Source organism: Neodiprion fabricii, chromosome 5 (assembly GCF_021155785.1).
Source record: "Neodiprion fabricii isolate iyNeoFabr1 chromosome 5, iyNeoFabr1.1, whole genome shotgun sequence".
NCBI lineage: Eukaryota > Metazoa > Arthropoda > Insecta > Hymenoptera > Diprionidae > Neodiprion > Neodiprion fabricii.
The window spans coordinates 27,135,864-27,149,242 of NC_060243.1; positions in this window are offsets into that span (position 1 = coordinate 27,135,864).

Below are 13,379 nucleotides of genomic sequence, written 5' to 3' on the forward strand. Positions count from 1 at the left end.
CTTTACACGCGCGAAAACGTTTTCGTTACGCGTGGTTGGTAAAAATAAAAAAGAATCTCTCGTTCGTCCCCGTCAAAGTAACGAAATAAAACAAAATAAGAGCTGAAAGAGAGGAAACGAAATAGAGGAAGAAGTAAAAACTGAAAATGTAAATCGCGCGACGATGTATTAGATTAGATGAAAAATCGCCAAGCGAGAGGAAGTGCGTTCGGATTTTTACACGCGCGTGTATACGAGATATTATATATACCTACTAGGAACACGCGTTTGTCAACGATTTTCAAAATGCTTTCAAACTTTCGCACTTCGTTCGGTTCCACCTGATTCTTTTGTTATATACAGAGTGAATTCGTAACGACTGCACGTTTCGTAATCTGTTAAAATTTAACGCGTACGCGCTATAATATGAGAGCAACTGTTTATCAGAGTGACCAACCGTCATAATTTTGGACGACGGTTCGCCGCGATGTACGTAACCTCAAAAATTTTTACACCATTATTTTCGACTCAAATTGCGCTCAACTCACAACAGTCAAATTTTTCACATTACATTTATGACGGTTGGTCACCCTGTACGCATTAAATTTTAGCGGACGACGGACCGTGCAGTCGTTAGAAATTCACTCTGTCGTTACATCGTTCCGAGTTTCGATTCTTCTTACATTTTTTAGCCAACTATTTCGAAAGCGCTGTGAATCTAGAAATATCGCAGAAACGATATCTACATTTGTTTTTCAATATCATTGTCAAACTATTGACGATTCCATTGGCTACTTTAAATCGTCTAATGCGTTCGACTGTCGAATATTTGAAAATAAGAAGAAGAAAAAAGAGCAATAAATAAAAACAAAAAATTGAGACCGTCAAAATTGACAATGAATATCGAACACGTGCAGGTATTCAAAGCCAGCGACCACTTGGGTTATTAAAATATGAGGACGCATACATTTGTCAGTGATGAATTTATCTTGATGACCTCGATGGAGAAAATACCGAGCAGCGCGCTGTAGAGAATATTTTGAAACCCAATAGTATAATACGATAAAAACGTAGGTAACCCGAGGCGTCCGAATAATCGTCGTTTAGGGCCGGATGATCATTATTACCAACCCGAAGCGATACACTCAAATTATGTCTTTTGCATTAGGTCTGATAATAATAGGAGAAACAAAAATCGAATGGTGGTCGCGAAGGGGGGGAGGAGGGGGGGGGGGGGGGGAAGGGATAAAAAATAGTACCTACAACAATGGTATCAAGAGTAACGACGGGCACAGACAGAAACCCCCCCCCTACCCTAGTCGAGCACATTCGATTACGTCGGGGCTTCACCAACGGGCTCCAATTATTACCCAGGCAAAACTCCCAGATGGTCGGATTGCAGCGTCAATTCCATTATTCGGCGATAACAAGAGCCTAAATATCAATTCCGATTGTGCGTAGGCTCAACCCCCCCCCCCCCCCCCCCCCCCACCCCGCGCCGCGTTGTTTATTTTCATTTCTCTTTACCTTTAATTAAATTTTACCAGCCACCATTTTGGCCCGACTCTGTGTACTCTGGTTTTTTTTTTATTTTTTTTATTTTTCTTCTCTGTTTCGTTCTCTCTCTCTCGTTTTTTTTTTTTTTTATTTCGTCTCTTCTCTTCTTTTTGACGGTCGGTGAAGATCAACGTGCTTTGGGATGATTTTTCCCCGAGAGGGTGCTTTGGCGCTGATCGCGCGTTACTGCGGTTAAGCCGGCGACAATGTGCCAAATGAACCAAATTTGCGAAATCCAGACATTATGCGCCTCTTCTCCTCCTCCTCTTCCTCCTCCTACTCCTCCATCTCCTTCTTCTTCTCTTCCACTTGAGGCGATCCTCTGCGTCCCGAGGGACTTAGTGGCCACCACCCAGCCGCCCCCTGAACCTCTTCCCACTCGCCAACCCCGCGCCGTTCTGGGCTTCAACACTCGGGTCTCTATAGGTGCTAGAACTAACACCATTCAGGGTGTCAAGAAGATGAGCCCTATCCTCGCAGACACGTAGCGCACACCTGTACGTCGTTCCAAAGAGTTCGTTATGAGCCTTGAACTAAAAAGGGACCGGGGTGAGGAAAGCGGGGCGATGGTCAGGAATACGAGTAATAAGGTGATTGGATGGCCGAAAATCGCTAATCTTCATTCGTTTCATTGCGAAATAGTCGGGAGTCTTTGTTGAGTTATTGAAATACAAGAATCGAAAATACTGGAATTATATAAACAAAAGATTAGATATCTTAGCTTCATTTTCATATCTTCAAAATTGTTAAAAGTACGGTAGATTCAATTTTTTTTTTCTCGCTTTTCAATGCGATGCACCGTCATTTGTTGATCATCATCGATGTCGGTGCGATATGTTGTGAAACTGAACATCCAACGATCGCGATATAATAAAAAAAAGTGTTTGAGTCAACCAGCGAACAACAGTTTTGAAAATAAAACGACTCATCGTAGGGTGAAATCTTGCTAGGTCTTTAACAATTTTCAAAGCGATTTGAAACGAAGTATCGATTTCCAAACTTTGTTTTATCTACAATTCCAGTATTTTTCACTTTGTAACAAGATTATAGTAAAAAAAAAAATATCGTTCCTTGGTCAGACAACCTACCCAATATTTTACACATCCATTCACTCGTGGGCTTTTCCAGTATTCACAAAATCGTAGAGCTGAGCCAGCGTGAAAAATTTTCATTTCTGTTTCTCGCGCGGGTGTAAAAAGTCGATCGCACTCGTCCGTGCGCGGCATGAAACAAAAATAATAAGAGTAATTTAATAAAGAAACTTTCGCCCCGTCCCGCTCGCCTTGAAGGCTAGTTCAAACAGAGTCCTCCGATTTGGTGACGGATATTAGATACAATTCAATAGAGCTGTCCACATTACGTTATTCTACTGGTAGATCTATTCGGCAAACACAACACTGGCTTTCCCATGCCCCGTCGGCAGGGGTTCTCCCCGAAAGTTTTTCGCCACATCCCACTTCTGTCACCAAAATTCCGTTCCCCGTCTGCGAGCCTTTTTGAAGCGAGATCGAGGAAAAAATGAATAATAAATGGGCGGTAAATTCGACAGTGATTTTTCAAAAGTCTGGACATCCGCAACGGCTCGTTTGGTCCTGGAAACTTGAGCTCGTTCACTTTTCCGCCTCTTTCGAAGACCGCGCAGGATCTGATTTGGGAAACTCTGCGAACGCGGCGCGCTAGGGTCGCATGCAATATTAGGGGCGTTAAGTCGCCATAAAGAGCGCATTAGGGGTTCCTCGACTCTCCGGGGGTAGTTTAGCGTTTAATTGTACCACCCGTAACCCACCCCAAGTATCAAAGGTTTCAATTTCTGACAAACTACAAGCTCGCCGAAATTTATGCATGCGACTTAGAACCCGGCAAACAAGCGTTAGGTATGTGCCTTCGTGTGTTTACTCGCTTTTGACTGAGAGGCTCGCTCCTATCTAATCCTTTGGTCAGCCGTCGTGGTCAAATTAAGGTTCCTGAAAATCAGGTATCATTTACTTCACGCTGATTTTACAACCGTTGTAATCATTTTTTTTTTTCTTCTTACCAATTATCGTTCAAAAGCTTTCCAAAATCAAACGACGGATCTCAAAAACAGTCCAATACCGGATCTTAAAAAATGTCGAGTTCATCAATTTTAACGTAGTTCCAATCATCGGTTATACTAGAATTTTACTCAAACCCGTGACATTAATTAATGAACCAATTGCAAAATCAGCGGCCTCTTATTCTCTTGTTTTCCAGGGTAAATCTGTCGTATAAAGAATTCATTGCGAATTTTCAAACCTTCAAGAGTGTATAGAAATATTTTAGATTTAGTTTATCTTGTCTTTCTCCCCTTTCTGCATACCCAAATCTTTGAACAGTAAAGCCACCAAACCTTCTAATTTGTTTCGCGAAGTAACCGAACATTTTAAACATAATCTATACCAAACTTTTAATCATTGTAGAACGGATGAAATCAAACCGAGCTGCTTAAAATTGGAAGAATTAAATTCGGCTCGAAAGAAGATGCGGACAAAAATAAAAAACGCGCCAAGCCTCGTACAAAGTAAATCTCACCAACTGAAAATCCATGTCGAGTCTTACGAATCGAATCCATCCCAAATCCGTCGTAGACTTGGGATCAAACGTGGTATTGTCGTCGCTAACGCAGATCTGATATCTGATATCTATTACAACCGCAGCCGATACCTCACCGGCGCAGAGTAAAGTTGAGAAACAGATATCTCGGCCCGGGTATGTTTAACACCGACGCAAAGCAGACAGGAGAATATCAGACCCGCACAGCCGGTTAACTCACCTCAGAGATAAATAGAATCGTTCAACGTCTACGATCCTCTAGGCTGGATGCGGTGAGTGGATGGGGACACTCTAAGACAAACAGCAGAATGGTCCAAGTTGCTATTGAACCGATTTTGGGCAAACATTGCCTCCAAGCGTTGGGTAGGTACGTGGCTATATTCACGGAGGTTGGGGGCGGCCGAGGATGAGAGAGCAAGGGTGGGGGGCGATGGGGGTTGAGGCGGCCATCAGAGAGAGGAACTCGCGCAAGCCCTTCGGCAAATTTCATAACCGAACTTGTCGTATTTGCCGAGATTATTTCAATATATTCGACTCAACTGCTGCGAAGCTGTTTGCCCTCGAGTAGATGCGTGAATAGGAGACCAAGGCGGATGACGGCTCCATCCCCATTCGCTTCTGCTGCTGCTGCTGCTACTGCTGCCACTGCACCCTTATTATACGTCCGCGTATGTGAATCTACACACACACACACACACAAACACACACACGCGCGACAGACTTCAAGCCGAGCCCCACGATGCATATAAAGCACCGTCACCCACCCGGAACCGTATTTAATTCAACTTTGGATGCTCCAGCCGCAAACCAGATCCAAATATTGCAGTCGAAAATGCACCGTGTAATCTGGGGGGGGGGGGGAGGAATTTTTCCAAGGAGAATACGTACTTCGCGCGATGATTCGATCTTGGGGACAGCATCGATGTGATCGATGGTTGTCAAACGCAGCGATATGTTTCGGTTATCTTCAATTCGCAAATCGCTCGTTCATCGTCGGCTTGAAATTTGGATAGTAGTTATCCCTTTTAAGTGTACTTCGCCGATTTTTTTAATTCCGTGATATTTTGTAGTAGGTACGTTAAAAAAACATTGAATACGTATTTTTTTTTGTTTTTTTTTTTTGACGAACAAATTTGACCGTTTGAGGGGTAAAACATCATTCCTAAACCTTATCCCCCAGAAATCCATTTCTTAGAACTTCGCGGATAATGACGTAAAATTTTTCGACAACTCCGGTTGGATGGGAGTTCATTTGTAAAGAAACATTAACAAACGCGGGGTTTTCACCCTCACGGTGTAAGATTTTGCACCCCTCATTCTTTAGCGGTATTATTTACACCAAAAAAAAAGACGTGTCCAATGTATTTTTAATCCCCATACAACAAGTCGAAGAATGTTTCCTTGTGAGAGACGAATGATAAATCAGTCCCATATACACGTGAGATTTCCTTCTGAATTGAGAATCGAGCTTTGATTTGATGACAAATCATCCGCCCTCGTAGGCGAATACACAAGAGGATAATGCGTGTGTACACGTAACGTACGCTAGCGTGTTTGGCCGGTCGAGTGAAACGCTTCCAGTTAATTAAATAAAAGACAAAATTGGCCGGATTGATTGAGCGACGTCGATGTTCTCGGTCCGGGAGACACGTGTCGAGGCACGTGGACGACGACGTTACCCGACGCCCGAAGCCCGACGTTGACGATCCGTCGCGACGTCCCCGGGCTGCAGGCAACTATCGGACGCGTAGGTATTATAATATAATGAATCACATCACTGGTGGGGAATTTATTAGCATCGATGAGGGTGCTTCGCCTCGTGTCCCGCAAATACGGTCGCTAATTAAACGATAATTCTGTTGCAGCGCTTGATTCGTGAGGTTGAAAGTTGGCAACAGATTCCAAGCTGACACGCATAGTGCCAAAATCATCTTCGACACTGACAAAAACATAAACATCAATAAAATAAAACAAGCTTGAATTTGCCACATTGACGAAAGAACACTCCAACAACGCATGGTGTCAAAATTTGGCCAACACACACACGTACCAAAGGAGGTTCACGGCTACTCATCAATGGTCTACTGCAACAAATCAAAAACATTTATAAAAAAGAGAACATACAGGTAACCTATAAAATAACAATTATACCTAATTCCCTGTTTTCTGCTCGCAAATCACAGACACCAAATCTTGAAAAAATGAACACTGTATACCGTATGGACTGTAAAAACTGCAACAAATGTTATGTGGGACAATCGACGCAACGTTAAAAAAAAAAAAAAAAACGTATCGCAAATCATAAATACGATATCAAGCCCCGTGATACAGACAAGTCAGCCCTGGCGTTTCATACACTTACCGCAGGTTGCGATTTCAATTTTGATGATGCCAAAATATCAGATAAAGAAAATAATTGGTATGAAAAAATTAATCAAAGAAATGATCCACATCTCCACAAATGATACGGTCAACGATATAACTGACGTACGAAATCTTAGACATCTGTATTCTGACGTCATAAACAATGGAAATTAACTCAAACCGTTACCTCAAACCTCGAGCAAAGTTGGTAACGTTAATTGAGCGATGCGTGTTTAGAAAAAATCGCTACTTGGGCCCTCAGGATTTTTTAAAAATTTAGCTAGTAAATAATAACAAAGAAAACTTGTGCATATTTTGATAAGTCAACTCCTTGAAAGTCATTCTGAAATTCTATAATAACTGTTTTTTACATGATGTTTCGTCACGTTAACGTTACTAACTTCTTACTTGCTGGGTCGAATTTTATTCGGTAAAAGGAAAACGAAGTACTTTTCAAAGTAGGTTCAGAATGTGAAAGGGTTACAATATCCAATTTTCTGAGAAACGAAGGAATATTTCGTGGAATTTGAAAACTTTGTGAAAAGGTGAAGTGTAGAAAAGGTAAGCGAGGTCAAAGCAGGTATTAAGAGCCTAAGTATCGAATCGTCAGAGTGAATAAGAATAAAGAAAGCTGAAATTGTATTTCGTTACTTCGTATTTTTACATTTCGAAATTCTGTCAGATTTTCACTTCTGTAAAGATCTGCTACCGTGACCCTTATATTTCTGACGATTCTACAGCTTCACCCCCATCCAGCAATATGTAATTTCTCCACAAATAATTCCTCGAGCCTTGAACATGTTTGAGAATTTTTTTTATCCGAAAACTTAAATCATCAGCACCTTGCTTTGCAACCAATTACCAATACATGCGACTTGGACAAAAAATTCCCTAGAAATCGTTACCATTGTTAGAAAAAAACAAAATTTAAACAATATAATATGTACGTAGGTACATGAAACGGAGAAATCAAAAATAATTGTATAACAATTTTCTCGGCCAAATTAAAATTTGAAATAAAACATATCTACGGCATATCGAATACCGTTACCGTCTTTATAAATTTATAAATTCAATGCGCAACCGGTGGGTAGACTTCTTTCACAATTCATGCGGAGTCGATGCGTCTTCGTCATGGTTAGGCCCCAAGCCTCGTATGGATCTTGCAGAATCTTCGGACTCCATGAAGTTACCGAGGTAGATTATTAGGTCGACATGTAACACCTCCTTTTTCAGAAAATACGGCAGCTCCCACGGACCCGCTGATTTTACGTGTTCTTCTGGATTCACTGCGATTTTAGTCTCAGGAGTGAGAATCTCTGCTATCGGCTGCAGCTTTTACTCTGAAGACCGGGAAGACGGGAGACGCGCTTATGTACTCCATAACCTACATAAGTAGTTACATTACGCCGTATCGGGCGCTCAGTTTTGTAAACTGATTTTCCGGGCTGTGGGCTATTATTATTCCTCAACCACATTCGCTGTGCAACTGATTAAAAGGCGAAGTATACTCCACGATATAAACAAACGTTACTAAACGATCCGAATATGGGAACATGAACGACCCTACCAATTACATTTCCTATTAAACGAGGCATTTTATTGCTACCAAACTTGCAAACGTTAATGACCCTTACGTACTTCACACGATACCAAGGACGGCGCATTGTCAACGAGTTCATGACCGTGGGTTGTCATAGCGAACCGGAGCACCTCATCATGCTGTTTTACAAAAATGCACGCTACCATCACCCGAGCACGGCTGCCAAGCAACGGCAGGCAAGCTGGGTGCCGTGAATTCTGGTGAGCAGGTTCAAAATAATCAAAATATTTCAAACTCTTTATTAGAAAATACAATGCGCAGAAAAAGTTTGAGAACCATGAGGATAATACTTTTCATTATACGTATTCCATATCTGTTCGTCGAACAGATATGACGCCCGAGCGTTTGACATTTCGTCATCGGCTAATGGAAACAACAGGAAAATTTCTACGACATGACATAAAACAAGGAAAATCAGTAAGTTGCTAACCCAACCCATCGTGACGTTGGGTATCGCGCGCATAAATTCATGTCACGTACGTGTAAACATATTATTTTTACGAAACTAAAGAGCACATGTTTGATAGGTCAATTTGTTTTTAAATACGAGTAGATGGGCGGTACCGCTAAGATTGATACGGAGCGATACGGTCACCGCTATCCTCATTTCGCAACGGAACTATATGTTTACATTTTCCTTATCGTCCGGCTAGAAGGTAAATTCCACCGGGATTTACAAAATCACAAAGCAACTTAGCAACTACCCCGTGTAGTTATTGTAATATCCCGAGATAAGGTATTTGGAATAGTTTGGTTGCTATGGTCACAGAATAAGAGAAGTGACTACAGTTTTCACCAAGATGACAGAGGTTTCATAATGTTTGTGCAAAATCACGTAACATTGTGTCGCAAGCACCGCTTCACGTTACAGCATGCAGAGAACACATCAGACGTTCATATTTGCTGCCTCAAACAAAGGTCATGTCTAACGTCACTATCATTGCTGACTGCCGGCATGACGATGGATCGTACCAAAGACACTGTTCACGTCATGTTCAGTTATGACCTGCGTCAAGCTTGTGTACGTGTACGACACATGAACCCACACACGCGCACGCATACAAGTAAAACGTGTTATATATGATTTCAGTAAATGTCAGAAACGTTTTAAGGTAAAGTAATGTGTGTAGCAGAGGTCTGAGAGCAGGTGAGCCTGGCTCAGGTATGGTAGATTGTTGACGTTGACACTAGCCTTAGGATCGACGTTACGTTACTAGAACTCAAAGTTTTGCGCCAAGATGTTCGTTAGTTCTGCAGCGTTTATCTTTCTGCAACACCTGAGCGTCTTATTTTGCAGAGATTCATGCCTAGACCTTATCCAGAAGCGTGCCACGAGGCTGGCGACCATCGTTTGTGGTGAAAACATTTAACTGCATTCTGAGCCAAATGCATCTCAATGCATCAGGTTGACATTGCAATGTCGAAATTCCTATTCTCACCTGATGCTGCATCTAGGAGTTATGCACCGTACGTTCTTGTGCAACTGACTGTATTCTAAGTTAACACTTTGCGGGAACTTCCACCGTACTGATAAGGCCAATTGAAATACAGTCAGTAGCACAAGAACGTACGGTGCATAATTCCTAGATGCAGCATCAGGTGAGAATAGGAATTTCGACATTGCAATGTCAACCTGATGCATTGAGATGCATTTGGCTCAGAATGCAGTTAAATGTTTTCACCACAAACTCTGAAGTTATAGCCCGTAAGTTGTGGTGTAACTGACTGTACATGACGTCACTTCGCAATTGGGTTTTTTTGGCAAAAAAGAAGAAATACGAAATGATTACGTATATTCTGTTCTGTTCCTCTACTTTTTACACAGAAATGAAAGTGGAATTTTTTATTTTTTTTTTTTCGACCGACGCAAAGACCCGTTTCCCACCACGCTGAATTAAATTCGAATTTTCCGCGCCCATAACAGACAACAACAAGGGTTACAAACGGCGATTTTAGCGGGTAACGAGATATATTATTTGTATGTTGATACACACCGCGTGTAAGCCGGTTGTGTTGGGTGTATACAGTATAGTATACGTTTATAGACACCTCGTGTCGGGTCGGTTTCCCAGAGTGCATTTCACGGGTGGTTAGGTGCGGTTTAATGGCCGTTTAAGGGGATTTCGGAACGTAATTAGTGTGAATAAGAAGCTGCGTAAAAAAAGAAAGAAAGAAAGAAAAAAAAAAAGAAAATAGTGTTACACCACACCGCGCCGCGTTAAATCCGTTGTGAAGTCTCGACAAAGAGGGTCGGTTACAGGGTTATACTTTACCCAACTCCGCCGCATGGCCGATTCGGTTTCCCGGGCACTTAGGCACATCACGGACGTTCATTCCGCCGGTGAGCAACGCCGATTGGTCGGCTCCGGGGGAAAAACGGCACGAACACAATGCGCCGACTCCGTCGCTACGACGCGGCAACGGAACGATTCTCCTTTCGGTTTCAAAATTCCTTTCTCATCCCTCTCTCAAATACTCTCTCTCTTTCTCTCTCTCTCTCTCTCTCTCTCCGCTGTAGGAGAGACTCTCTCGAGAGCCGCGGGGTACCTCAAGGACCTTTCAATTCATGACCAAAGGACCTCCTGCGGTGACGACGACAGATGCGGACACCCGGTATATCGCTCATTGTGTTTATGCTTCCCGTGTTTGGCCACAAAAGTATCTTTTATTGTAACGCGGGGAACCGCCTCTACACCCTACACCCCTCCCCTCCCCACCCTCCCGCCATCCCTCCGCTGCCACCAAGTACGAAACCTACCCTGTTGTTACACACTTACTTAACCGCATCGTTCCTCAGTCACAAAACCGCTCGACAACGAAACTGTATAAAGTAGGCGCTAGGCGAAATCCGAACAACACCTCGACCCAAACGACAAGGCGGGCTAAGCTTTCAAATTTGTTGTTGTTTACCCCTAGGGCCCTTTGGAAAGGAAAGAAAAAAATCATGTGAACTGGTATCCTATCCCCGAACCGCCAATTTTGACCCTCGCGTATTCGTTACCGCTTTTCTCCACTTGACACCGACCCTCCTTATTTTTTCCCCCTATCGCATTCCGCGCTCAATCGCGTCCGCCGGAAATGGCGGGTGGTGAATTTCGCCTTCGTTTTTATAGGCCGCCATTTTTGACTGTTGGTTAAACTTTTTTTTTTTTTTTTCTTGTCAGATCGACCGAAGGACTTACCTTTTTCGTAAAAGTAACCCTGCAGGGGTAATTTTCTCACCAATAATATAAGCCCGATTGTCTGAAACCATTAGAGATTAGGATTTCTCAGCATTCGCGTGTTTGATTTTGGAAATAAACTTTTTAATAATATTTTCACGGTTTAATTATTTTCCTCAATAATAGGTTCATCGAATAATCGCATATACGGTTAATTCAAAGAACCGATTAATAGGAAAGAAAAAACAACGTTCAATTTGAAAGAACCGACGTTATTTAAAACGAAACAAAAGCAATTAATTGATTAATCTCGCAGCCTTAATTCTAACCCAATAGTACAAGCTGAAACAAAATGGTGCAAAGGCTCGCGTTAGAACACTGAGAAAAATTTCATTTGTTACAGTAACTAGAAAAATTCAGTGAAACAGGTATCGTTAAAAAAACTGTTTGAATATTGTTGGAATTAGGAAAAACGAGGTACGCCTAACTATTTTGCGCTATCGTCGATCCTTTTTTGGTAATTGCAACGCAAAATCAGTTTCTTCGGTTTACTCTACTTTTTCAGTCAAACAACGCTTTGACGTCAATTTATCGTTGCACAAGCATTAAATTTTCGCAACAGTTGCAAGAAAACAAAGCAACAGTGATCGTAATGAAAAAGAATAGCAACGGTAAGAAATGAAAATAATTAAGGACTGAGCGGTAACCCCTCGCGGAAAAAAAAACTCCAAATTGGTTGTAAATTCGTACCCCTAACTTTTTTCTTACGTGGAAATTAGCATTATCTACGAATTGGGGGTACGAATTTACACCCAAGTGGGGTTTTTTTTCCGCGAGGGACCGGAACAAAAAATTTCTCTCAGTGAAATAACCTTCGACCCCAGCAGACACGAAACACGAAAAATTAATAAACGAGCGACATATTGCAAATGGTTAAAAAATTTTGCATTTTGCATCGTCGATATCTCGAGGTAAAAATGAAACCGCGTGTTCGCTGCGGAGAGAAGAGAAGGAAATATGCACGGGGGTGTATCGATTTCCATCTTAATCAGATCTCAATATCTCAATTACGGTTTAATCCGCGCGGTCCCCGGTTTGTTTGCAGTTCAGATTTTCAATCCACGAGAGAGAACCATTGTCTGACGGAAAATCCTTCCTCCCCTACGCCCATCGCGTTCCGCGTCTCGTGGCTTAACTTTTTCATTCTCTTACAAATTGCTGGTTTCTGTTTAACCGTTACAAGCACGACGACGTCGACCCGAGGAGCTCTTTCGCGAATCGGATAACGATCGTGAAAACCGTACCCTGATAAATTCACTGAAAGCTGCTGCTGCTGTACCAAGTCTCTAAAATGCATATCTGATCATGGTTCAGCACCATTTTCATCAACCCAGACAAGATGGCGACCATTTCTTTTCTACACTCTGAACTTAAACTTTCCCGAAGAATATACTTGAAGAATAAATAAGGAATGAAATTATTTTTACGCTTCCATATAAGCAACTTTTGTTGTTACGATGAAAAACGTGTGTAATTAAAATTTCCGCAGAAGCAAGCGACGCGAGGCGATCACAGGAAAGGAAAGGTGTAACATAATTACATTTATCGCCTGTAGTACGTACGCCGTGGCTAATCTAATAGATTTATTATGTAGTTTTTAACTCGGTTCGATCGTTTTAATAAAGCGTGAGAATACCGAAGCTGTGCGTATAGAGATTTTGATAAGATGCTTTGTGTATTGCATTAGGTGCGCCTATTATATCAACTTATATCCACACCGTACACAACACGCATTATCTCATCGACCCTGCACCCGGTTTTCCCCGCGAACCACTAACTTTATTATTTTATTTTTTTTTTTCTTAATAACAGACCGCCTTTGATTCGGGATCTATGTATAATAGTACACATGTGGCCGCGTGGGTGCAATCAAATAATAACCCTTTATTAAGGAGCTTCATCTGCATTGCACAATTTTTACCGTCAAACTTGAAGCCATCGTAATTTCTCGCCATCGAAATCGTTCTGGAGAAAATTTGAATCTCTTTTCTTTTTTAATATTCACATACCTCTGATACTGTAGGGATCAAGTGCCGGCTACAGTTCGCCAAAATAGAGCTGAGAGCCGAAATGAGTCTCGGTAT